Here is a 27157-nt window from a genome sequence, read left to right on the forward strand (position 1 = left end):
AAAGTGAAACTGGCTCAGTCGCCCCTAGCAACCAATCAGATTCCACCTTTCATTCCTCACAGGCTCTTTGGGAAATGAAAGGTGGAATCTGATTGGTTGCTAGGGGCAACTGAGCCAGTTTCACTTTACACCATGTTTGATAAATCCCCCCCATTGTGTCTGATATGCTGTATAACCAGGAGAGGGTAATAACCTGCAGAGCACTGACACTCCTCTATGTATATACTGTGCACATACCCTAAGCAGCCATAACATTAATACCACCTGTTACGCACTTATCATTGGGGCCTGGACTCAAAAGGAAGGAGTCATGAGGTATCTGGGACAAAGGGGGAGGGTGGGCTGTAATATAATGGCTATTGAGCGGAGTGTATATAGGAAATGATATCTCCTCAGGTGGCTCAGTAAGACTCCATGAATTGGACGTGTTCCAGATCTGTAGCATTCAGCATTTCAGGATGGATTCCTGCTAATAAGGATGGGGAGCTCATACATTGGTGGACTTAAAGGGATACTCCGGCAAAAACTTTTTTCTTTGAAATCACCAGGTTTCAGAAATATACAGATTTGTATTTTACTTCTGTTTTTAAAATCTCAAGTCTTCCAGTACTTATCAGCTGCTGTATGTCCTGCAGGAAGTGGTGTATTCTTTTCAGTAGCAAATCCCCACAGAAAACCTCTCCTGCTCTGGACAGTTCCTGACATGGAGAGAGGTGGCAGCAGAGAGCACTGTGTCAGACTGATAAGAAAATTTCACTTCCTGCAGGACATACAGCAGCTGTACTGGACATTTTTTTTTTAATAAACGTAAATTACAAATCTATATAAATTTCTGGAAACACTTAAAATATTTTTAATGGAGTATCCCTTTAAAGGGGCCCAACACCTATTATGATAATGGTTCATATGTGTCAAATCATTGGTGTGATTTGTGTCAAATTATAATGACATGACCTTGATAGGGACCAAAAGGTACCACCAACCATCAGCAGCCGGGAAGTGTATTCCATGTCCCCTCTTCTTCCTCCCAGAATCCGGGATAGTATGATCACCTTATAACCAGGTCCAATCCTCTTACACCGTCCTATAGGCGATGAGTGGAGTGTGACTGCAAAACAAAGGGCTTGGGGCCCTACTCACAGGACTCTGCACAGTCTGACACTCGTCCTCTATCTTGTGGATATGGCATTAGTTACTTTGGCTTGGAATACCCTTGTAGCCATATCTGGCCCAGCACCATGGAATGACGTGTTATTACATGACTGTAGCGTCTTCACTTGTGATTTGAATGTGAAAAGTCCTCATTTCCTTCCCGATTAGAATCCCTCTAAGGCAGTGCTTCTCAATTCCAGTCCTCAGGCCTCACCAACAGGTCATGTTTTGATGATTTCCGTCATATTTCCCAGGTGATATAATTATACTTTGTATGAGATATCCTCAAAACATGACCTGTTGGTGAGGACTGGAATTGAGAAGCCCTGCTCTAAGGAATATCCGGAGCTGCTGTCCATGGTGCTGAAGGTTACACACAGGCAGGGCCAGTTTTCTGAATTCAGCTAAATGGAACATGTGATAATTTTAGAGAAACTTTTTTTTTTTAACTTTCTTTCATTTTAAGGGGAACTATCAGCAGGTTAGACTAGTCTAACCTGCTCGATCACAGTTAGGGGATGTAATACTAGTTTAAAATATAACCTTTAATTCTCCATATTAAAAATGCCCCACATACAGTACATAGACCAACATACACAAAACACATATATAGCCACTGTATTAGATACACAACCAACCAAAATATCAAACATTATGAGAATCAACATGGTCAGGTATATCAATCAGTTTATATGTACTAAGTTTAGCAATAAAAAAAAAATTCTTAAGAACATCAAGGTGGGTTTACCTCTATAAGGCTGGGACCATCTGACCCTATTACACCCTGTTATGATCCTCAGCCCGGAGCACCAAACACTCCCCAGAGCGCCGATCTGCCCACTCCTACTAATGATAATTAATTAAACAAGTGGGCAGATCGGCACTCTGGGTGGTCGGGGAGTGCTCCTAGTTTAGTTCTCCTCCAGACTGAGGATTACACTGTTAATAGCATGGGAACAGTGCCGAGGAGGAAGGTAAGAGACATAGCTTCCTTCCTGAAGTATTGCACAGTGCTTAGTCATATCAATGGGTTGTCTGTGTAATAGAAGACACCACATGTCCTCCAGAACAAGAGACGTTGTCTTTGTAACCGCTTCTCAATAGGGTGTGTACCTTTTTATTAACTGCCTCTCCTCAGCACAGACCATCAGTATCTGATTGGTGGTCTTTGGAGGGTGCTAGTGATTAGTTGTTTGCCAGAGCCGTGACACCAGGGAAATGAGCCGCAGTAACCCAGCACAGTCACTAGACAATGGCCACTATCCCCATCAATCATCCTGAGGACAGGTCATCAATCAAAAAGTTGTGGAAAACTCCTTTAAACTGTTTGACATAACTGGATTTATGATGAAGTCTGACTTCTATGCAAAAAAAAACCCTTTAAATTTCCTAAAACTTCAGTGACAATAAGTAATCTGTGGGCATGCTTAGACGGGGAAGGTGAAAACAACAATAATAGAAGAGAAGGAGGTGTGAAAACAACAACAATACTCCAAAAATACACAGCAAAAGAAGCCGACCCCCACCGGGAGTGTGTTCTCCTCCTAGGCAGGGGCTGCCACTATTTATAGCTGCCCCTACTGTACTTTCTGCTTTGTTCTTCCTATAATTGCTGAACCTAGAACAAGAACACCCCGAGCATCAGGGCCGAACAATAGCGATGTACCGGCACCGCTCCATTATGTAACAGCGCACAGAAAAGGCTTCTGTTCTTCTTACAATTAGAAAGTAGTTCTGTAACTTTGAAGGTTGCATAATATGGTGGGATGTATATTATGTATAGTATGTTAAGTTTTATACTCAAGAGTTTAGGCAGGGGCGTTTGGGCTACACTGTTCCCAATGGCCTTGTTCTCGCTGTATAGTTCTGTGCAGTATTTGGTGACCCCCATAGAGAATGAATGGAGTGCGAGCTTAGGCGGTCCACAAGAAAGGGGGAGAAGCGCTCCTACTGGTGCAGTATGGGAACCCCAACCAGATTGGTACCACCTACCCTGTACACTTGTGCAGATTAGGCAGTGATTCACGGAGGGGGCAATGCAGTATCACCTACCCAAGGGCCTCTGCTGAGACCCCCCCTGAAGGTGACATACAGCCCCTACAAATTCTACAGCCTTCCAACCCTCCAGACAACTACCAGCACCCCCCCCCTGCCATACAAACAACTACCTGAACACCCCCCAGCCATACAACTACCTGACCACCCCCCAGCCATACAAACAACTACCTGAACACCCCCCAGCCATACAAACAACTACCTGACCACTTCCCAGCCATACAAACAACAACCTGACCACTTCCCAGCCATGCAAACAACTACCTGACCACTTTTCAGCCATACAAACAACTACCTGAACACCCCCCAGCCATACAAACAACTACCTGAACACCCCCCAGCCATACAAACAACTACCTGACCACTTCCCAGCCATACAAACAACTACCTGACCACCCCCCAGCCATACAAACAACTACTTACCCCCACCACCACCACTGCCGCCAAGAGGCGGGCACAGCAGTATGAGAAGGGAGGTATAGAGTATGGAGACTACCTGCAGAAGGAAATGTATACAGTATAGGAGAACAACTATAGAGGGGGGGGGGGGGGAGTATACAATATGGAGACTACCTGCAGAGGGGGATGAACACTGTATGGCAGAACAACAACGGGGTGGGGGGGGGGGCTCTATAAAGTATCAGGACTACCTGCAGAGGGGGATGAATACTGTATGGGATGGAACAACTACGGGGGGGATTGGGTGTAAAGGCCTAACTACAGCGTAACTTACTGTGTAGATGGGAACTTGCACAAAAGTGGGACATACAGTATGGCAGTGTACGGGAATAATAATAATATGACTGTGTTTCTCCAAAAATTAGCCCTACCCTAACCCTACCCTAGCCCTAGCCCTAGATCTATTTACAGAGAAAAATATAATATGAGAACCCTGTCTTATTTTTGGTGAATTGCAGTCATATTCTATCACAAGGTTATATAACTTAAAGAAAATAAAACATAATTATTATTTGCCGGGATACAATGAATCCCTATTAGCACTGACAGAACAGATACGGAACACTCCACAATTGTGTGTTTGTGTTTCTGCTCCTATCTGTGGAGCTCGCTGAGCTCTGACCCTCACAGACACCCTGTCCTCACATCCACAATGGTAACTGAAGACTTTTATAGAGGCATCATCATTTTAGAAAAATTGACACCAGGCCCCGCTGGTTCTACAGCCATGGCCAAAAGTTTTGAGAATGACACAAATATTATATTTTCACATGATCTGCTGCCCTCTGGTTTTATGTGTGTTCTCTATGTTTTATTCCCAGAGCTATTTAGTTATCACCTTTGCTTTATGGCAAGGTGCTCCATCATGCTGGAAAAGGCATTGTTGATCGCCAAACTGCTCTTGGACGTTGGGAGAAGTTGCTCTTGGAGGACATTCTGGTACCATTCTTTATTCATGGCTGTGTTTTTAGGCAAGATTGTGAGAGAGCCGATTCCCTTGGCTGAGAAGCAACCCCACACATGAATGGTATCAGGATGCTTTACAGTTGGCATGAGACAAGACTGGTGGTAGCGCTCACCTCGTCTTCTCCGAATAAGCTGTTTTCCAGATGTCCCAAACAATCGGAAAGGGGATTCATCAGAGAAAATGACTTTACCCCTGTCCTCAGCAGTCCACTACCTGTACCTTTTGCAGAATATCAGTTTGTCTCTGATGTTTTTTCTGGAGAGAAGTGGCTTCTTTGCTTCCCTCCTTGAGACCAGGTCTTGCTCCAAGAGTCTCCGCAGTCTCACAGTGCATGCAGATGCACTCACACCTGCCTGCTGCCATTCCTAAGCAAGCTCTGCACTGCTGGTAGCCCGATCCCGCAGCTGAAACACTTTTAAGAGACGGTCCTGACGCTTGCTGGTCTTTCTTGGGAGCCTTTTTGGCAACAATGGAACCTCTCTCCTTGAAGTTCTTGATGATGCAATAGATTGTTGACTGAGGTGCAATCTTTCTAGCTGCGATACTCTTCCCTGGAGCCTTTTTGGCAACAATGGAACCTCTCTCCTTGAAGTTCTTGATGATGCAATAGATTGTTGACTGAGGTGCAATCTTTCTAGCTGCGATACTCTTCCCTGTTAGGCCATTTTTGTCCAGTGCAATGATGACTGCACGTGTTTCTTTAGAGATAACCATGGTTAACAGAAGAGAAACAATGATGCCAAGCACCAGCCTCCTTTTAAAGTGTCCAGTGGTGTCATTCTTACCTAATCATGACGGATTGATTTCCAGCCCTGTCCTCATCAACACCCACACCTGTGTTAATGGAGCAATCACTGAAACTATGTTAGCTGGTCCTTTTAAGGCAGGGCTGCAATGATGTTGAAATGTGTTTTGGGGGATAAAGTCCATTTTTGTAGGCAAATATTCACTTTGCAAGTAATTGCTGTTAAGCTGATCACTCTTTATAACATTCTGGAATATATGCAAATTGCCATTTTAAAAACTGAAGCAGTAGACTTTCTAAAAATTAACATTTGTATCATTCTCAAAACTTTTGGCCATGACTGTAGAGGTTTAGCATACTAATAAACTGTAACAGACTGGTTTCTGATGTTTTGGTGATGTTCACACACATCACAGTCACTAAAGGTTTTTTATGGATAAGTTCTGGGCCTGAAAACGTTACGGGGGAAAAGTTTTAGCAGAATCCACTAGAGGTCAGTATAGCACCCAGTATACAGCACAAGCCCAATGCTTTAATCCTTGCTGAGCTTTCCTATAAATAAATTATTTACAGAAAATATATGAAAAGAGCGCTGTGCTTTATGTGTTATATATAGACTCCGCTATAGACATTTAAAGGGGTTGTCCAAGATTAGAAGAACATGGCCGCTTTCCTCCAGAAACAACCCTGCTCTTGTCCTTAGTCTAGATGTGGATTTTGAACTTCAGTTCCATCAAAGTGAATGGAGCTGAATAGCAATACCACACACAACCTGGGGACAGGGCTGTTATTGCAAGAAAATAGTTGTGTTTTCTAACTTTGGACAACCCCTTTAAGTGGTCAAAGTGACCACTAACCATGTAATCATGCACCCCACCCCCCAAGATAAGTTTTTAGGAACCACATTTTAACACTTGAAACCATTATAAAATAATACTAGGACTATAAGATATCGAAGACTGAACACACTATTGCATCAGTTTACAATCCCTGATAGACGTTCCTTACTGCTTACTACATGATTTGTTTTGTTTTGCATACTATACATTTACTATTTCCACCTTTGAAAGCTGTGTTCACACTGCGTATATTTCAGTCAGTATTGTGGTCCTCATATTGCAACCAAAACCAGGAGTGGATTAAAAACACAGAAAGGCTCTATTCACACAATGTTGAAATTAAGTGGATGGCCGCCATATAATGGCAAATATTTGCTGTTATTTTAAAACAACGGCTGTTATATTGAAATAATGGCCGTTATTTACTGTTATATGGTGGCCATCCACTCAATTTCAGCATTGTGTGAACAGATCCTTTCTGTGTTTTTAATCCACTCCTGGTTTTGGTTGCAATTTGAGGACCACAATACTGACTGAAATATACGTAGTGTGAACCCAGCCTAAAGGGAGACTATGTTATGTTATGGCGGCACACAGAAGCATATAGGGCTATACTATTAGATAGGAGCTGCCCTAATACATTGTCCTTCTGTTGTATTACTACCTTTTGTAATAAAAGCATTGAAGACCCGCAAGGATTTCACTTCTGCGCTGGCCGTCAGCTGGCTTATGACAGATCATATCTTCTGTGCTATGAACAATGTAACTGTGTAATCCTTCTACTTTCTCCCCTATACATATATATGACTGCATGTGTATCCAGTTAAAGGGAAACTCGGCTGCTATTCGGGTTCTGACCTTCTGGCACTGTTAGGACACCGGTTATTCATAATGAGCGTTCCACCGGAGGAAACGCTCATTCAGCGGCTGATTGTATCAATACGTTATATTGCATTTAGATGGCCGCACGAAGGATCCAGCAATCGTTCATCTGGCCCGTTCACATGATTGATGGATTGTGCCAGAGTAAAGGGCCTTCAGAGAGCTGCTAGGTTAAGGAGACGCATCCATTATAAGGATATAGCCATCTGTGCTTCCATAAGATAGAAAGTGTCAAAGAGGCGTTCCCAGGTGTAACACCTCCATTACGGTGGCTCCAGCACTAGGGGCCCACATCTCACTGCGATGGGCCCTGCTCTCTAGACTCTTCCTGAGGCTTGAGACGCTCCCCGAAAATAAGACATGCTCCTAAAATAAGACACCCCAACTGGCCTAAAATAAGGCATCCCCCCAAAATAAGGCACTCCCTGAAATTAAGACAGTTAACCAGCCCCACCCACAACTGATCGCCTCGTGGACCATGAAATCCAGTGCTGCAGGCATACTAGTCAATGGCCGTGTGTCCTGCCGCTTGTCCCGATGCACGCTCCTGGTCCTGCTGCACTCCTACAGGGCATTGGTGAGTATGCCGGGGGAGGGGGGGAGAAGACATCCCCCAAAAATAAGATATTGTGCCTCTTTGGGAGCAAAAATTTATATAAGGCACTGTCTTATTTTCTGGGAAATATGGTGGCACCTGCTTTATTTAATTCAAGGGTCTGCCCAGAAACCAAGATGCTCATGTGGTGTCCTACCACGGGTGTTACTACTGTATACAAGTTTCGCAAAAGTCTGTACTTATGTGGTGATGAAAGTAGTACTAAAGTTTCGACACTAGATGTCACTGTATTAGATATGTGTGTGTTTAGATGCTGCACAACTGAACTGTATGAAGGGTTTTTGTTTCTGTGTGTGTCACACGGATCTGCGGACCAATAGGAATCTGTTCTTCTCTTCTATCAGCTCTCTCTTTACTTCTTCTATTGCACTCTTCACCCACTCACAGCGCACGTTAGTCACATTAGGAGTATCACAGAGCAGGAGAGTATCCACAGACAGCAGTAAGCTAGGAACTGATCCGGATAGAGCAAAGTTGCGCAAAGCCTAGGAACTCTATCTCGCAACGCGGTTGTCAGCAGGGAACCCTCAGCATTCTGCTAATCCTAGGTAACAAGGTATGGGCCTTGTGTCACCCCCTAGGACGGTTCGGACAAATCTAGTGGGCATAAGGTGGTGTGAAGACTAACAAAAGGTCAATACACGGGCACAAGTGTTCTTCTTCTTCTAAGTATTGTTCTACCTCATCCTCAAACATCCTGGCAGAGCACAGTACTATTTGGGTTGAGACTCATAACATCCTCCTCTCTGCTACTCTGCTTCTTTGTATCACTCAGCACGCTACCCAGTCGGCACGACTGTATCCTACACAAGTATTTGTCTACAAGTGTTATCAAGTGCTTTATCAAGAGAACTTTCTAGTGTAACTTACCTTGTCTATGCACAGCTTATATGTCTTGCCGCACACAAGTACCTGTGGGAGTACCACCTTACACCGACACAGCACACACCGCAACTTCCCTTTTCTGTGGGTTGCAGATCCGATAGTCTGGGAGGGTCACTACACCGCTCTGGTCATCCGTGATTACACTAACCCAAGGGACCCCGTAGCAGCCCAGCAGGACACTGACCAGAGGGGAAAAAGGTACAAACGGCCTTGTAAAATAAAAGCAGGCGCGTCATCACACCTGGGTGGCATTGGTGTCATGAAATAACACCTCAAGGCCCAGCAGTATCTCGGCCAACCACCAGCAGAGTGGAGTCACATTTCACCATCTAGCAAGTGACCGGCCAATCCACCGACACAACATCACCGGGGGCTCACACCACACTCATGCTTTCAGCCATGACTGTTGCTAAAACGTCCAGGAATCAGCATTTCTGGGAACTCAGGGACTGGAGACGTTTTACACAGGAAACCCAAAGAAAATGTTCCATCTCCTTTCACTTCCAGAAACATTTGTTGGGGAAATGGGGAAATTGGGGAAATTCAACAAGGCTGTCAGCATTGCGGCTTCCTTGGCTGTTGGTAACAATAGGGCAGAACGTGGTGTCTCTTTGATACAAGACTTTAACAAAACTTCGGAAATAGGAGAGGAACGTCTCCCATTGTTACTACAAGTCACCACAAGTAAACTCGCTCGTCACCCTAGCTCCCTTGCTCGAGAACACATAAAAAGCAGCAGTAATTTTTTTAAATAAAGTATATTTTATTTATTTTTTATTGAGTGGCAGCAATAAGGAGTGACCTCTGCTGCCACCAAAGGCTGTATCCAGAACTGCATGGCTGCTCAAGACAAGTCCCAACACAGTTGCATATCGCTATTGCTGCTGCCTTTCCTGATGTCTATATAATACATGTTGGCATTAGACTATACATTACAGTGGGGGAAGCTGCCTGCGTCACTAGTGCTGCAGCATCATGAGCAGAATGAGCAGGGTTGACTGTCAATCACTGCTCATTCTGCTACACAGTGCCGATGCTGCAGCACTAGTGACACAGGCAGCTTCCCCCAATGTAATGTAAATTCTAATGCCAACATGTATTATTTAGACATATAGGACAGGCTCAGTATCTGCATGCACTAGCGATAGTAATATTCATCTTTGCCAAGTCTAAATTCTTATTCACACCGCCTTTACTTCAGCCAGAAAAGGCTTCTGACAGGTTGGCTTTCCCTGACAGGTTAAGGCTATGTTCCCACTACGTATGAGACTGGCCGTTCCGTGACTTCCGTACTTAAGTACCGGCCGGATGATCTTTCCGGCCGCAGAGCTCTGACGCGGGCGCACCAGCGCGCGCCCGCATCAGGGCTTCCCATAGCACACAGTGCAACAACGGCCATACATTTACGTAGTGTGAACATAGCCTAAGGCTGGGTTCACACACAGTATATTTCAGGCATTATTTGGTCCTCATGTCAGGTCCTCATAGCAACCAAAACCAGGAGTGGATTAAAAACACAGAAAGGATCTGTTCACATAATGTTGAAATTGAGTGGATGGCCGCCATATAACGGTAAATAACGGCCATTATTTCAATACAACAGCTGTTGTTTTAAGATAACAGCAAATATTTACCATTTGTGGCGGCCATCCACTCAATTACAACATTGTGTGAACAGATCCTTTCTGTGCTTTCAATCCACTCCTGGTTTTGGTTGCTATGAGGACCAAATACTGCCTGAAATATGCGTAGTGTGAACCCAGCCTAAAAGGGTTATCGAGGATTAGATAGAAACACAAAAACAGCGCCATCCCTGAGTGCTGTTGTGATTGCTATTGCAGTTCAGATCCATTCACTTCAATAGAACTGAGCTGCAAAAACCCACAGGAAAGGCACAGTGCTTTTTCTGGAATAAAGTGGCCATGTTTTTGTAAGCCTGAATATCCTCTTTAATTATATGGAAAATTATGCCATGCACTGCAGAAGCTCTATACTTTTTGTTCTCTGGCAGCTGACAATATAGTTCTATCTTCTTTTGCAGGAGTCTTCTCAGCTATCCTGCCATGAGATCTGTTTCTCCTCCCCCACGGGAGAAAGCTATGTCTATTGGATGCCCTGCAGTAAACAGAGGATCGCTATGCAGGGATCTGGCTGCAAAGAGAGCGTCTGAGCACTGAGCATGTGTGTCCTCCAAAGCTGAGCTCAGGCGGTGGACCTGCACATTGCTTTACACTTTGAACACCAGAGGGCGCCATACTATGTAAGTAAATGTTATAACACTTCAGTCAATCATTTTTAAACAGCATTAAAATGGCAAATATAATTCATATATTGTAAATTAAACAGTAAATATGATAGTTAGTGGTGAGATATAACAGGTTAGACGAAAACCGCGTTGATAGCAGTTTAATCCTTTGTCAGGTGAACCGTTAAGAGCACTGTCCCGCCCCAGGAGCCATCCCCCTCCTACTAATAATAATCAATGGAGCGGGTGGTCCAGACCGGCGCCATGGGGTCAAAGCAGTGCTCCTAAACGGTGCTCCGGAACAAGGATAAAACTGCTAACAGCACGGGAATGGCGGCAAGGAGTAAGGTATGAGGCATACCTTCCTCTTTGGTGCGCCATGCAAAATAGGAAGCTATCAGCAAGTTAGAGTCATCTAACCTGCTGATAGTGCCCCTTTAAGGAAATAAACAGCACAAGGTGGACAGTCCTTCTAAGGAGGCAATTCCTCTAAGTTAAAGTTGTGAAGACAATTACTTCAGTTCTTGTTTTGAAACCTAACGCATAAGAGACGCGATCTATTCTTACATGTTCCATTTCTTTATAGATTAAACCTTATGTTCAGCCGCAGTGTGACTGTGGTAACCTGACTTTTGGCACAGTGCGTGGGAAGCCTTTGAAGAGAATGTGGAAAATTCCATATGAATTCCTTAATTCATATTCCCACTCACGTCTCTTAATTGTATTTATATGCAAAGTGTAATTACCGGAGGAGAATGGAGCATTGTTCACAATGTCCCCCAAAGTCTTCATCTGCGCCCTTGTGCTCCACGTATATATTGTACTGTCGCTGTTGTCAGCTTCCATGATTATTATTCCGCCGGTACTGTATTTCACTGTTGGGTTTCATACAACCGGTGACTGACGAAAAGTTAAGAATCCAAAAGTTAAAATGATATATATTACATATATAATAATCACCTTCATATAGAAGTATAAACTCGGCTTTTGGGAATTTGATGCTCCAAGAAACTTACAAAGGACTGGGGGTAACATTTCATGGAAGAAAATGAGTCACTTTTGTAAAAACATACATATTTTACCAATGTTAATTTACAGGCTGTATTACACTCCAGAGCTGCACTCACTATTCTGCTGGTGGGGTCCCTGTGTATATACATTACATTACTTATTCTGTACTGATCCTGATTTACATCCTGTATTATGCTCCAGAGCTGCACTCACTATTCTGCTGGTGGAGTCACTGTGTATATGCATTACATTACTGATCCTGTACTGATCCTGAGTTACATGCTGTATTATACTCCAGAGCTGCACTCACTATTCTGCTGGTGGGGTCCCTGTGTATATACATTACATTACTTATTCTGTACTGATCCTGAGTTACATCCTGTATTATACTCCAGAGCTGCACTCACTATTCTGCTGGTGGAGTCACTGTGTACATACATTACATTACTTATCCAGTACTAATCCTGAGTTACATCCTGTATTATACTCCAGAGCTGCACTCATTATTCTGCTGGCTGGGTCACTGTGTACATACATTACATTACTTATCCAGTACTGATCCTGAGTTACATCCTGTATTATACTCCAGAGCTGCACTCACTATTCTGCTGGTGGGGTCACTATGTACATACATTACATTACTTATCCTGTACTGATCCTGAGTTATATCCTGTATTATACTCCAGAGCTGCACTCACTATTCTGCTGGTGGGGTCACTGTGTACATACATTACATTACTGATCCTGTACTGATCCTGGGTTACATCCTGTACTATACTCCGGAGCTGCACTCATTATTTTGCTGGTGGGGTCACTGTGTACATACATTACATTACTTATCCAGTACTAATCCTGAGTTACATCCTGTATTATACTCCAGAGCTGCACTCATTATTCTGCTGGCTGGGTCACTGTGTACATACATTACATTACTTATCCAGTACTGATCCTGAGTTACATCCTGTATTATACTCCAGAGCTGCACTCACTATTCTGCTGGTTGCGTCACTGTGTACATACATTACATTACTTATCCTGTACTGATCCAGAGTTACATCCTGCATTATACTCCAGAGCTGCACTCACTATTCTGCTGGGGTTTCTGTGTACATACATTACATTACTTATTCAGTACTGATCCTGAGTTACATCCTGTATCATACTCCAGAGCTGCACTCATTATTCTGCAGGTGTGGTCACTGTGTACATACATTACATTACTTATCCTGTACTGATCCTGATTTACATCCTATATCATGCTTCAGAGCTGCACTCACTATTCTGCTTTAATGGGGTTGATCTGCCACGCAATATCCGAATGGACATATGCAGGAGCACAATCACCAACTCGACAGTCAATCAGCACTGACTCCCACTGTAGGCCTCCGTATGCCAGGGGACCCTTTCCCAATTCTTTATCCAGCTGTGGACTAGAAAAGACTTCTCATTGGAACAGAAAACTTTATAAACCTCTCTCCTTGTAGCATGGGCTTGTATAGCAGTGATTTGCTGGTAACAGCTTTTAGATTTCTGGTTTTGCCCGGCTTATTTAAGACCACCCCTTCCCAGGTTAAATTGGCTGGATTAGGAATTCTCTCATTGATTTAGAGAAACATGTGACCAAGGCTTCCTTCTTTCATACACAAATAATAACCCTTTCTTGGCAGTTTACCTTAGTGTATGCTGTTTAGCAGTGTGACACCTAAAAAGGTCAATACATACAAATGCAATGCACATATAATATTATTTAGACATTATATTTCACTATTCGGTTGCATTGTGTATGAAGGTGTGATATAGTCACTATATGGTGGTATTATTTGAGCACTTTATAGTGGTATTACATAGTCATTACTGTTACTTGGGCACTGCGCAATGGTTTATTTTTTTTTTGTGTGGTGTGATGGCAGCTGTCTGTGTTTGGCTGCTGTATACACTGTATGATCTGGTTATTTGCCACAGTACACTATATAGGGAGGGCGCAAGAGAAGGTGCTTAGAGTACCATCCAACAAGCCTAAAAGTGAATCTACTATAACTCTCGTTTATAGTGATGCTGTATAATCATGAGTTATATAAGCTTCCGTATCGGAATAGTGAACCTGTCAGATCTCTTGTCTGACCACTAGGTGGCAGTAGTGGAGTAGCTGCCAAGTCCTGTGGCCGCAGAGTAGATGGCTTCCTGTAAAATGAGTCACTGGTGTTCAGCGGTTAATAATGTGTGTTCTGATAACCTGCGGAATAGATCTTATAATTGCTTTGCCTTTGCAAGTGACAATTAGCAGCAGGGTAGATCATGACATGGAAAATAACTACACACTGTGCATATATATATATATATATATATATATATATATATATATAGTATTATACTATTGTGGAACTTCATTTTCCATTACACCACCAGTCCCCAGTATAACAATTTAAACAAATGTGGGGAAAAAAGTAAAGGGTTTGTGCAAACAGTGTGGACCCGAGAACACGGAGCTCTGCTCAAAAAGTAAGGTAGGGTCTGTCCGCACACTATTTGTAGACAGTCTTCCCCCAAAAATACATATGATGCATCCATACATGCTTCTCGACAGAAAGTGATTGACGTGGACATTGATTGATTTACAGGCTAACGACCTATAGGTGGCACTAAAGTGATTCTTTGAGTGAAGCTAATTTGCATACCCCTTTTCCCAAGAAGCATCAGCCAGATCTCCTCAATGAGAACTAGCACCTTCCGAAGCTTGGTAAAGGAACGGCATCTCATTGAGCCAACCTTGTTTCATACTACTGTGTGTGAGATCATTAAGTTCATCAGCCTAACTTAAGGAGATCATTAAGTTCATCCTCACCTCAGTCTCTAGTGGAGACTGAGGTGAGGATCAAGATGGGCTGTCTCTAAGCTTCAACAGAGTGCGCCTCTGCCACTATCCTTCCACTCCATCCCGCTGTTCAGCCACCCTGGGGCTGTGACGTTGCAGGCCCTCCCTGCCAATCAGCGGATGGAGTGGTGTCCCGCCTCAGTCACTGATTGGCTGTCACAGCCCCATGACCCAGAAGAGGCCATACAGCAGTATAAAGTGGCACGATAGCAGCAGCAGCGCTGGAGCCAGGGAGGTAAGTATGATGTATTATTTAAAATAAAACATCTCCAGGCATATGTAAGAAAAAAAAAGTACAGTGCCCAGGGTATCCCGTTAACACTTGAGATGCTTTTGTCATGGATTGCAGTTGCTAGAAACACCATATGCCATGTTCCTCTTTAAAAAAAAGTTCTCCAGCGTTCCCCTTTAAATTTGTCCTATTCTATATACAGTAATTGAGCTTGGTATAGATTAAACAATATTGTGTGCAAAAGTAAGCAAGTACGACAAAGACTGTGTCAGGATGCGGAGACGGATGAGGAGACGACATTCATCTGTGGGTACCGATATATACAGTGATTCTATTTCCATAGAATTATACAAACCTCCCCCCCCCCATCCATTATAAGTTATAGATGAAGGGCAGCCTCTGCCGCTATAACCCAGCACAGCCTCTACAGCCACGTTCCTGGATATTATAAGGCTATAACCGCTCCTGGGAGTTCACTGCGTTCCATTCACTTTGCTTTACCTGCACTTCATGAAGCCACAGGCGGCTGATGTGTTTGAGTTAATAAGTTTGAAGTACACTCGGAAATGCGGAGACAGAGCCAAGATCCTGATGAATCCGCAGGAGATAATTATCCATTCCACAGGCGGCTTATTATGGATATTATACAACACATTTACATAACTTTACATCACTTTCTGCGGGGAGCAAAACAGGTCGAAAAATACATCAAACCTGCCTGTCTCCCCAGCGGGGTGGTATATATAGTGTATAGTGTCTGCTTAATGTGCCGTCTGCAATGTACACGAGACAGAAGAGTGGTATAAACATTATAATTATACACCCGAACATGCCCAGGTTATAGCAACATGTCTGAATACAGCTGTACGTGTATCATTATGTACAGGAGATACCCAGGTTATACCAGCTATACATATATAATTATATACAGGAGATACCCAGGTTATACCAGCTGTACATAGTATATAATTATATACAAGAGATACCCAGGTTATACCAGCTGTACATATATAATTATATACAGGAGATACCCAGGTTATACCAGCTGTGCATATATAATTATATACAGTATATACCCAGGTTATACCAGCTGTACATATATAATTATATACCAGAGATACCCAGCTTATACCAGCTGTACATATATAATTATATACAGGAGATACCCAGGTTATACCAGCTGTGCATATATAATTATATACAGTATATACCCAGGTTATACCAGCTGTACATATATAATTATATACCAGAGATACCCAGCTTATACCAGCTGTACATATATAATTATATACAGGAGATACCCAGGTTATACCAGCTGTGCATATATAATTATATACAGTATATACCCAGGTTATACCAGCTGTACATATATAATTATATACCAGAGATACCCAGCTTATACCAGCTGTACATATATAATTATATACAGGAGATACCCAGGTTATACCAGCTGTTCATATATAATTATATACAGGAGATACCCACGTTATACCAGCTGTACATGTATCATTATATACTGGAGATACCCAGGTTATACCAGCTGTACATAAATAATTATATACAGGAGATACCCAGGTTATACCAGCTGTACATAGTATATAATTATATACAAGAGATACCCAGGCTATACCACCTGTACATGTATAATTATATACAGGAGATACCTAGGTTATACCAGCTGTACATATATATCATATACAGGAGATACCCATGTTATACCAGCTGTACTTATATCATTATATACAGGAGATACCCAGGTTATACCAGCTGTACATATATATTATATACAGGAGATACCCAGGTTATACCAGCTGTACATATATACTTATATACAGAAGATCCCCAAGTTATACCAGCTGTACATATATAATTATATACAGGAGATCCCCAGGTTATACCAGCTGTACATATATAATTATATACAGGAGATCCCCAGGTTATACCAGCAGTACATTTATATAATTATATACAGGAGATACCCAGGTTATACCAGCTGTACATATATAATTATATACAGGAGATACCCAGGTTATACCAGCAGTACATTTATATAATTATATACAGGAGATACCCAGGTTATACCAGCAGTACATTTATATAATTATATACAGGAGATACCCAGGTTATACTGCAGTACCAGGCACAACCTAATAGACAAGTGTGTTTCTGTAACTATACTACAGGAAGGGAGTAGCCCCTCCATTGTGTTATTAGAAATCTGGATGAACCCTTTAAGTTGCCATTTCCCCCTCGCAGTGGCAGATAACATGGAGTCCTGGCCGAGTTCTAGCATCGTGTGCCAGGGTAAAAACTTCCAGCTTGAGGTCCCGATGGAAACTTGCCGAGTAGTTCAGCCCGCGGTTTGCTGGGTATGAGCCGCTGCCTATTATGCGGTGATTGCCAGGCTTTTACCTACTTGTCAAAACATTTCTGTAATGGAGCTCGACTGCACCCGCCAAAGAGTTTCCGATTTCCCCGGCGCGCTCCATACCGACAGCTAAGTGCTCTTATTAAAAGGAAAATACCGAAAGTAATATCATGAAAATTTCCCTCTGTGAGATGGAAGAGATATTCAGGGCCGGACGCAGCCACTCTCTATCAGTCATTTGCATATTAAAGCCGGCCGCTGAATATATTTGGTTATCACACGTTTTGGAATTTTAAAAGCGTCTTATGCTGATGACAACCCCCCCTTCATAAATGGAGGCCGATGCGGGAAAAGTTCTAAGAGCTCCCAGGGTATATCTGCGGTGTGACAATATCCAAGGTCATCCTCAAGGTCGAGCAAACACGTCTACTGGGAGCCAAGGGCTGGTGACTGTGCTGTGAAAACCTTAAGTTTTTATTGTTTTATGTCTATTTTTTTTGCTCTTTTTGTCCTATTTACATAATAGCACATACATTGTGCTATTAACCCCTTCCTACTGTAAAAATAGTTATATTTCTTCAGCAGTAGTAAGTGATCGGGCAGGTAAACCTTATTTTTGATTTTAGGCGACACTGTCATTATAACTAGAGATGAGCGAAGCAGACGGAAACTCCTTTTGTGAGCTTCGCGAATTTTGGGTCAAACTCGTTAATATTCGCTAATCGAATCTTAACGAATTTTAATAAAACAACCAAAACTATAGTAGCTACAGTCCTGGGACTATTACAGAAGGGCAAATTTGTTAACGCATGTTCTTATAAAAGGGGCAAAAATTGGAAAATCACAATTTAAAAATTCAAAACCAGCCAGTCAGTCATCCAATCTAATGAAACCAAACTTGTATAACACAGTAGGAGTGGAGTGCGAGCACTGATTATGTAAGGCGCACACTCAGTTCACTAATGAAACCCAACTTGTATAACACAGTAGGAGTGGAGTGCGAGCACTGATTATGTAAGGCGCACACTCAGTTCACTAATGAAACCCAACTTGTATAACACAGTAGGAGTGGAGTGCGAGCACTGATTATGTAAGGCGCACACTCAGTTCACTAATGAAACCCAACTTGTATAACACAGTAGGAGTGGAGTGCGAGCACTGATTATGTAAGGCGCACACTCAGTTCACTAATGAAACCCAACTTGTATAACACAGTAGGAGTGGAGTGCGAGCAATGATTATGTTAGGCGCACGCTCCATTCACTAATACCAGTAACTTGGTATAACTCAATAAGAGATTACTGTGCCCAGTGAGTGAATAATATAAACTGTGTCTTCACTGGTTCCCAGTGAATTCCTATAGGCACCCAGTTATATGATAAACTAGACACTTGGTTGACAACTGCAACAAACAATCCCCCACAATCAGCCCTGTTATCCCCTCCTCTCTGTCCCTATATAGCTCTGTAAGGGTACATGCACACTAAGGAATCCCAACGTAGAACCCATCGCGGATTCCGCAGCTCACAGTCTCTCGTGGTCTTTGCCTGTGCCACAGACTCCATTCTGTGGTTGGGCGGATTCTGCCGTCCGTCCAAAGGGGAATCTGCCGTACATAGAATGGAGCCTATGGAACGGGCGGAAATGTGCACAGTCGCCAGAGTCTGCGAGCTGAGGAATCCGCGGCGGGTTTTCAGTCAGGATTTCGTGGTGTGCACGTACCCTTAGTCTCTCCCTGCTCTGCTGTAACTGCCTGCTGCCATCCTGCTCTCTCCTCCACACACAGCCGACCGTCCGCCTCCGTTACCGAACTTCCTTATATAGAGGGGGAGGTGCTGACATCACAGAGGGGCCTGCAGCTGCCTGACGGGTGCTAGGGATTATGGTTAATCCCTTTCTCCCACTCAGTGATGCTCCAGACAGCATGTGTGGCCGCCATTTTGGTTTTTCTGAATTTCCCTAACGAATGGGCAGGAATTCGCTTCACAGAATGAAGCGTGTGTAACACAGACGGGGAAGCCCTGTAGTGGAATCTTTTCACCGCCCGGCCTCATGTATCAATATGATGCTGGGAGCAGGGAAAGGGCTTGAATATTGGCAGCACTATAATGACAGAGCCGCCCAGCTGTATAATTACAGTGCCCCCAATATTCAAACTCGCTCCCGGCATCATATTGATAAATAATGCCGGATAGGAAAAGGTTCCACTACAGGGCTTCCCCGTACTGTCTTCATTGAATGTAGGAATAAGGCCTAACCCATTGAATCTAACCTGCTGACAGCTCCCTAGTTGGCACGGGGCTCTGAGGATGAAATGTGTCTCTTACCTTCCTCCTTAGCACTGCTCCAGTGTTGTTAGTTGTGCCCAGTAAGATGTTAGGAGCACAGGAGGCGTGGCTACCACCCTTCTGAGCACAGATCTGGCCTGCCCCCTCCATTGATAATCAGAAGGGGCGGACAGCAGGAGGTGGAGCTACAGCCCCTGGCTGACCCGCCCCCTCTAATGATTATCCATGGAGAGTGAGGGCAGATGGGTGTTAGTTACGCCCCCTGTGCTCGTAACATCTTACCGGGCACAACTAACAGCACAGGAGCGGCGCTGAGGAGGAAGGTAAGAGACATACCTTCATCCTCAGCACCCCGTACCCACTAGGGAGCTATCACCATATTAGATTAGTCTAACCTGCTGTTAGTTCCCCTTTAAGTTTGATTTATTGATATCAGCTGCGTCCTAATGAAGATGGATCCAGCATGGATCCAACATTTAGGTTGAGTTTCCGAGCATGTTCAGTGTCCGGCAATGTTTGGAGTTCCATCCAGAGGGAGTAGGTCAGTGGTTGGGTGTGCATGGAACTTGTGGGCAAGGTGCCCGCCATTGTTGTAATAGGTAGGAGTTCCAGAGGTGAGTCCCCCTGTGATGTGTCTGTTATTGATAGATGAGAACGCTAAAAGGCTTGTTCACCGAAGGTTTTTTTTTTTTTTCTTTCAAATGAACTTTTGCCACAAACTGCCACAGATTTGTAATTTACTTCTATTAAAAAATCTCCAGTTTTCCAGTACTTATCAGTTGCTGTATGTCCTGCAGGAAGTGGTGTATTCTCTCCAGTCTGAAACTGTCCAGTGCAGCAGCAAATCCCCATAGAAAACCTCAGCTGCTCTCCAGACTGGAAAGAACACACCGCTTCCTGCAGGACATACAGCAGCTAATAAGTACTGGAGATTTTTTAATAGAAGTAAATTACAAATCTCTGGCACTTTCTGGCACTTGTTCGTTTGAAAAAATAAAAAATAAAATAAAATGTGTGAACAACCCCTTTAATTCTTAGGATAACCCCCTCCTCTTTGCATAACTTCCTATTGTTCCACATTCGCCGACCACTCCAGTAGTCTGAAGATACCTTGTAATGACCAGCAGGACGCTCATCTATAGAGAAGTCTTGTAATAATAGTTTATTACATTGTTTTCCGATGGTGTAGTAGTAGTAGTATTACAGAGGAGGGGAGCGTGGCCGTCTCCTCCGCCAGCTCCTCCATTAGGATTAGGACGCTTGAGTAAGGTGACAGTGAATGTTCCTACATGGATGTCACTGGGAGCGTTGCATATGGTTGGTGATGATAACAGGATTATTACAGCATGGCCGCGGACGCCTTATATTATTCTGCCTCCGAAACAGGATAGAAAATTTTTTTTTTCCCCCTATCCTCTCATTCAGGAAGATGCCATACATCACCATGTAGATACACATCTCCTGTCTGTATACACACTATGCCCAGCTGCTCCATAGGAAGATCACGTCTATCGGGTTTCTATGATTTTTTTCCGGCTGGGGTTGATCACTTTCATGGGGCTTTGCTCTTCCTGACCCCACAGGAGGCGATCAGCGGATATAGCATATTATCCCGCTGTCCGCGTCCGGCCTTATCTCTATAGTAGCTGCACAGATGTATGGAGCACAGACTTACATGACTTATGTTAATACCTATTGATAAGATTTGCTGCATGGCCGGAGCCGCAAGATTACAGAGAAAAGTTCACGGAGGAGGAACCGACGCCAAGCGCCCACGCAGAAACTAGAGATTGACTTTTAAAGGACACTCTCTGACCATATGACAATTTAAACATTCATGGAATTTATGTAAATATGTGGAGTCACTTCCTATAATACTAGTACATACTATGAAATACTCCAGAGCTGCACTCACTATTCTGCTGGTGGGGTCACTATGTACATACATTACATTACTGATCCTGTACTGATCCTGAGTTACATCCTGCATTATACTCCAGAGCTGCACTCACTATTCTGCTGGTGGGGTCACTTTGTATATACATTACATTACTTATCCTGTACTGATCCTGAGTTACATCCTGTTTTATACCCCAGAGCTGCACTTACTATTCTGCTGGTGGGGTCACTGTGTACATATATTACATTACTGACCCTGTACTGATCCTGAGTTACATCTTGTATTATACTCCAGAGCTGCACTCACTATTCTGCTGGTGGGGTCACTATGTACATACATTACATTACTTATCCTGTACTGATCCAGAGTTACATCCTGTATTATACCCCAGAGCTGCACTCACTATTCTGCTGGGGTTACTGTGTACATACATTACATTACTGATCCTGTACTGATCCTGAGTTACATCCTGTATTATACTCCAGAGCTGCACTCAATGTTCTGCTGGTGGAGTCACTCTGTACATACATTACTTCTCCTGGACTGATCCTGAGTTATATGTAATAGTTACATCCTATAACACTTACTTCCCTGTGTCCCTGTGACCTTCCAGTATAAGGTTAGATATAATGGAGGACGTACAGTAATAAGAACGGACAGAGGAGAGACGGATGAGTCACTTGGATGAGTATGAAGCCTGGGTTACTTTTGCCGGCCTCTCCGGCTCCTTCCTCTTTGATGGCTTTGTCTCTTTGTTCGGTCAGGTTTATTAGCGGGGAGAAGCACCTGAGAGGAGAGAGGCCTGCGCCGTCCCGGAGCCTCACATCTCCCAACCTCACACAACCAATTATTCTATCACCTCTAACCAGATGCTTCTCCTGCTCCATGACAGGGTGTATTCATCTTGTGATGTGACTAGCAGCAGCTCCGGAAGGGGGTGTCATTTATCAGCGACTGCAGGAACCTGATCCACCAAAGAGGACGGGAGGGAAGAGAAGAACAAGAGGAAAGATGATGAGAGGTATAATAGGTATAGACATGGTATTCATTAAAGGAGACCCAGCAGTGTAACAGACTTCTGATATATCAAAGTGATGTCAGGAGATCTGATCGGATGGGAGACCCCCGCATCTAGGCATCCTTTAAAGGAAGAGTGGAGAGCTGCTAGGAGAGAGTCCATCTTGGGCACTGTTCACATCTTGCGTGTGACTGTCTATTTTTCATGTACATCTGTATATCTTTATCACTATACAGGAAAGTGTTGTCTGCTATATGCTCCTATACACATGACACAGTAATACATGTACACCATGCATTATATTCTGGCATATTGGCACTGTATGTCTATACAAAGGAATATGTCAGAGTCTTCTGACGTATAGATACTCTCATTGGATGGCTCTCTTCTGGTAGACTGACTCTACCACACATTACATAAGCTACCAATGGCTATGTTTGAAACTGCAGGGCGTTTCAAGGGTTACAGTATGCTCCCTACACTGGGTGATGGGTTACAGTATGCTCCCTACACTGGGTGATGGGTTACAGTATGCTCCCTACACTGGGTTAGGGTTACAGTATGCTCTCTACACTGGGTGATGGGTTACAGTATGCTCCCTTCACTGGGTCAGGGGTTACAGTATGCTCTCTACACTGGGTGATGGGTTACAGTATGCTCCCTACACTGGGTGACTGGTTACAGTATGCTCCCTACACTGGGTTAGGGGTTACAGTATGCTCCCTACACTGGGTTAGGGGTTACAGTATGCTCCCTAAACTGGGTTAGGGGTTACAGTATGCTCCCTAAACTGGGTTAGGGGTTACAGTATGCTCTCTACACTGGGTGATGGGTTACAGTATGCTCCCTACACTGGGTTAGGGGTTACAGTATGCTCCCTACACTGGGTTAGGGGTTACAGTATGCTCCCTACACTGGGTTAGGGGTTACAGTATGCTCCCTACACTGGGTGATGGGTTACAGTATGCTCCCTTCACTGGGTGATGGGTTACAGTATGCTCTCTACACTGGGTCAGGGGTTACAGTATGCTCCCTACACTGGGTTAGGGGTTACAGTATGCTCCCTTCACTGGGTCAGGGGTTACAGTATGCTCCCTACACTGGGTGACTGGTTACAGTATGCTCCCTACACTGGGTGATGAGTTACAGTATGCTCCCTACACTGGGTGACTGGTTACAGTATGCTCCCTACACTGGGTGACTGGTTACAGTATGCTCCCTACACTGGGTGACTGGTTACAGTATGCTCCCTACACTGAGTGATGGGTTACAGTATGCTCCCTACACTGGGTTAGGGGTTACAGTATGCTCCCTACACTGGGTGACTGGTTACAGTATGCTCCCTACACTGGGTGATGGGTTACAGTATGCTCCCTACACTGGGTGACTGGTTACAGTATGCTCCCTACACTGGGTTAGGGGTTACAGTATGCTCCCTACACTGGGTGATGGGTTACAGTATGCTCCCTACACTGGGTGACTGGTTACAGTATGCTCCCTACACTGGGTGATGGGTTACAGTATGCTCCCTACACTGGGTCAGGGGTTACAGTATGCTCCCTACACTGGGTGACTGGTTACAGTATGCTCCCTACACTGGGTGATGGGTTACAATATGCTCCCTTCACTGGGTTAGGGGTTACAGTATGCTCTCTACACTGGGTGATGGGTTACAGTATGCTCCCTACACTGGGTCAGGGGTTACAGTATGCTCCCTACACTGGGTGACTGGTTACAGTATGCTCCCTACACTGGGTGATGGGTTACAGTATGCTCCCTTCACTGGGTCAGGGGTTACAGTATGCTCCCTACACTGGGTGATGGGTTACAGTATGCTCCCTACACTGGGTCAGGGGTTACAGTATGCTCCCTACACTGGGTGACTGGTTACAGTATGCTCCCTACACTGGGTCAGGGGTTACAGTATGCTCCCTACACTGGGTGATGGGTTACAGTATGCTCCCTTCACTGGGTCAGGGGTTACAGTATGCTCCCTACACTGGGTGACTGGTTACAGTATGCTCCCTACACTGGGTGATGGGTTACAGTATGCTCCCTTCACTGGGTCAGGGGTTACAGTATGCTCCCTACACTGGGTCAGGGGTTACAGTATGCTCCCTACACTGGGTTAGGGGTTACAGTATGCTCCCTTCACTGGGTCAGGGGTTACAGTATGCTCCCTACACTGTGTGACTGGTTACAGTATGCTCCCTACACTGGGTGACTGGTTACAGTATGCTCCCTACACTGGGTGATGGGTTACAGTATGCTCCCTACACTGGGTGACTGGTTACAGTATGCTCCCTACACTGGGTGACTGGTTACAGTATGCTCCTTACACTGGGTGATGGGTTACAGTATGCTCCCTACACTAGGTGACTGGTTACAGTATGCTCCCTACACTGGGTGATGGGTTACAGTATGCTACCTTCACTGGGTCAGGGGTTACAGTATGCTCCCTACACTGGGTCAGGGGTTACAGTATGCTCCCTACACTGGGTCAGGGGTTACAGTATGCTCCCTACACTGGGTGATGGGTTACAGTATGCTCCCTACACTGGGTGACTGGTTACAATATGCTCTCTACACTGGGTGATGGGTTACAGTATGCTCCCTACACTGGGTGACTGGTTACAGTATGCTCCCTACACTGGGTTAGGGGTTACAGTATGCTCCCTACACTGGGTGATGGGTTACAGTATGCTCCCTACACTGGGTGATGGGTTACAGTATGCTCCCTACACTGGGTGATGGGTTACAGTATGCTCCCTACACTGGGTCAGGGGTTACAGTATGGTCCCTTCACTGGGTTAGGGGTTACAGTATGCTCCCTACACTGGATGACTGGTTACAGTATGCTCCCTACACTGGGTGACTGGTTACAGTATGCTCCCTACACTGGGTGACTGGTTACAGTATGCTCCCTACACTGGGTGATGGGTTACAGTATGCTCCCTTCACTGGGTCAGGGGTTACAGTATGCTCCCTACACTGGGTGATGGGTTACAGTATGCTCCCTTCACTGGGTCAGGGGTTACAGTATGCTCCCTACACTGGATGACTGGTTACAGTATGCTCCCTACACTGGGTGATGGGTTACAGTATGCTCCCTACACTGGGTCAGGGGTTACAGTATGCTCCCTACACTGGGTGACTGGTTACAGTATGCTCCCTACACTGGGTGACTGGTTACAGTATGCTCCCTACACTGGGTGACTGGTTACAGTATGCTCCCTACACTGGGTGACTGGTTATAGTATGCTCCCTACACTGGGTGATGGGTTACACTACAGTATGCTCCCTACACTGGGTGACTGGTTACAGTATGCTCCCTACACTGGGTGACTGGTTACAGTATGCTCCCTACACTGGGTGATGGGTTACAGTATGCTCCCTTCACTGGGTCAGGGGTTACAGTATGCTCCCTACACTGGGTCAGGGGTTACAGTATTACAGTATGCTCCCTACACTGGGTGACTGGTTACAGTATGCTCCCTACACTGGGTGACTGGTTACAGTATGCTCCCTACACTGGGTGATGGGTTACAGTATGCTCCCTACACTGGGTGATGGGTTACAGTATTACAGTATGCTCCCTACACTGGGTGACTGGTTACAGTATGCTCCCTACACTGGGTGATGGGTTACAGTATGCTCCCTACACTGGGTGATGGGTTACAGTATGCTCCCTACACTGGGTGATGGGTTACAGTATGCTCCCTACACTGGGTGACTGGTTACAGTATGCTCCCTACACTGGGTCAGGGGTTACAGTATGCTTCCTACACTGGGTGACTGGTTACAGTATGCTCCCTACACTGGGTGATTGGTTACAGTATGCTCCCTACACTGGGTGACTGGTTACAGTATGATCTCTACACTGGGTGACTGGTTACAGTATGCTCCCTACACTGGGTGACTGGTTACAGTATGCTCCCTACACTGGGTGACTGGTTACAGTATGCTCCCTACACTGGGTGACTGGTTACAGTATGCTCCCTACACTGGGTGACTGGTTACAGTATGCTCCCTACACTGGGTGACTGGTTACAGTATGCTCCCTACACTGGGTGAAGTGCAAGAAGTGGTGTATTCTTTCCAGTCTGACACAGTGCTCTCTGCTGCCACCTCTGTCCATGTCAGGAACTGTCCAGAGCAGTAGCGAATCCCCATAGAAAACCTCTCCTGCTCTGGACAGTTCCTGACATGGACAGAGGTGGCAGCAGAGAGCACTGTGTCAGACTGGAAAGAATACACCACATCCTGCAGGACATACAGCAGCCGATAAGTACTGGAAGACTGGAGATTTTGTAAATAGAAATAGTTACAAATCTGTATAAGTTTATGATCTTTGTGAAAACCCTTTGCATCATGGGCACATTTTCTCATCCCTGCAGCATGGGGGCGCCACTCTTGTACTTGTCTCAGGTGGTCATTGTCACCGTGCTGCCACGTTCCTCAGCAATCACGGAAGCTGGAATAAGGTCAGGTTAGTTCTGTGACTGCATCCCACACAGGCGGGTAAGACGAGCAATTCATGTGTTCTAAAGACATGCCCTTGGAGAGCGGCTGTGCGCTGAGTCGTGTTCCTCTCCACATCCATATTAAATAGCCTTGAGAAGC

At 44.6% G+C, this 27157-nt stretch overlaps 1 long non-coding RNA gene across 1 annotated transcript; it reads left to right on the forward strand.

The window, feature by feature from the left end:
• Positions 1 to 140: 140 nt before the first annotated feature.
• LOC138796688 (uncharacterized) lies at positions 141 to 27157 on the forward strand. The gene is made up of 4 exons (XR_011363787.1): positions 141 to 315; positions 10642 to 10860; positions 22409 to 22537; positions 26932 to 27157. It is a non-coding gene; the product is annotated as an uncharacterized lncRNA (long non-coding RNA).

The sequence above is a fragment of the Dendropsophus ebraccatus genome, chromosome 7, assembly GCF_027789765.1.
Source record: "Dendropsophus ebraccatus isolate aDenEbr1 chromosome 7, aDenEbr1.pat, whole genome shotgun sequence".
Taxonomy (NCBI): domain Eukaryota; kingdom Metazoa; phylum Chordata; class Amphibia; order Anura; family Hylidae; genus Dendropsophus; species Dendropsophus ebraccatus.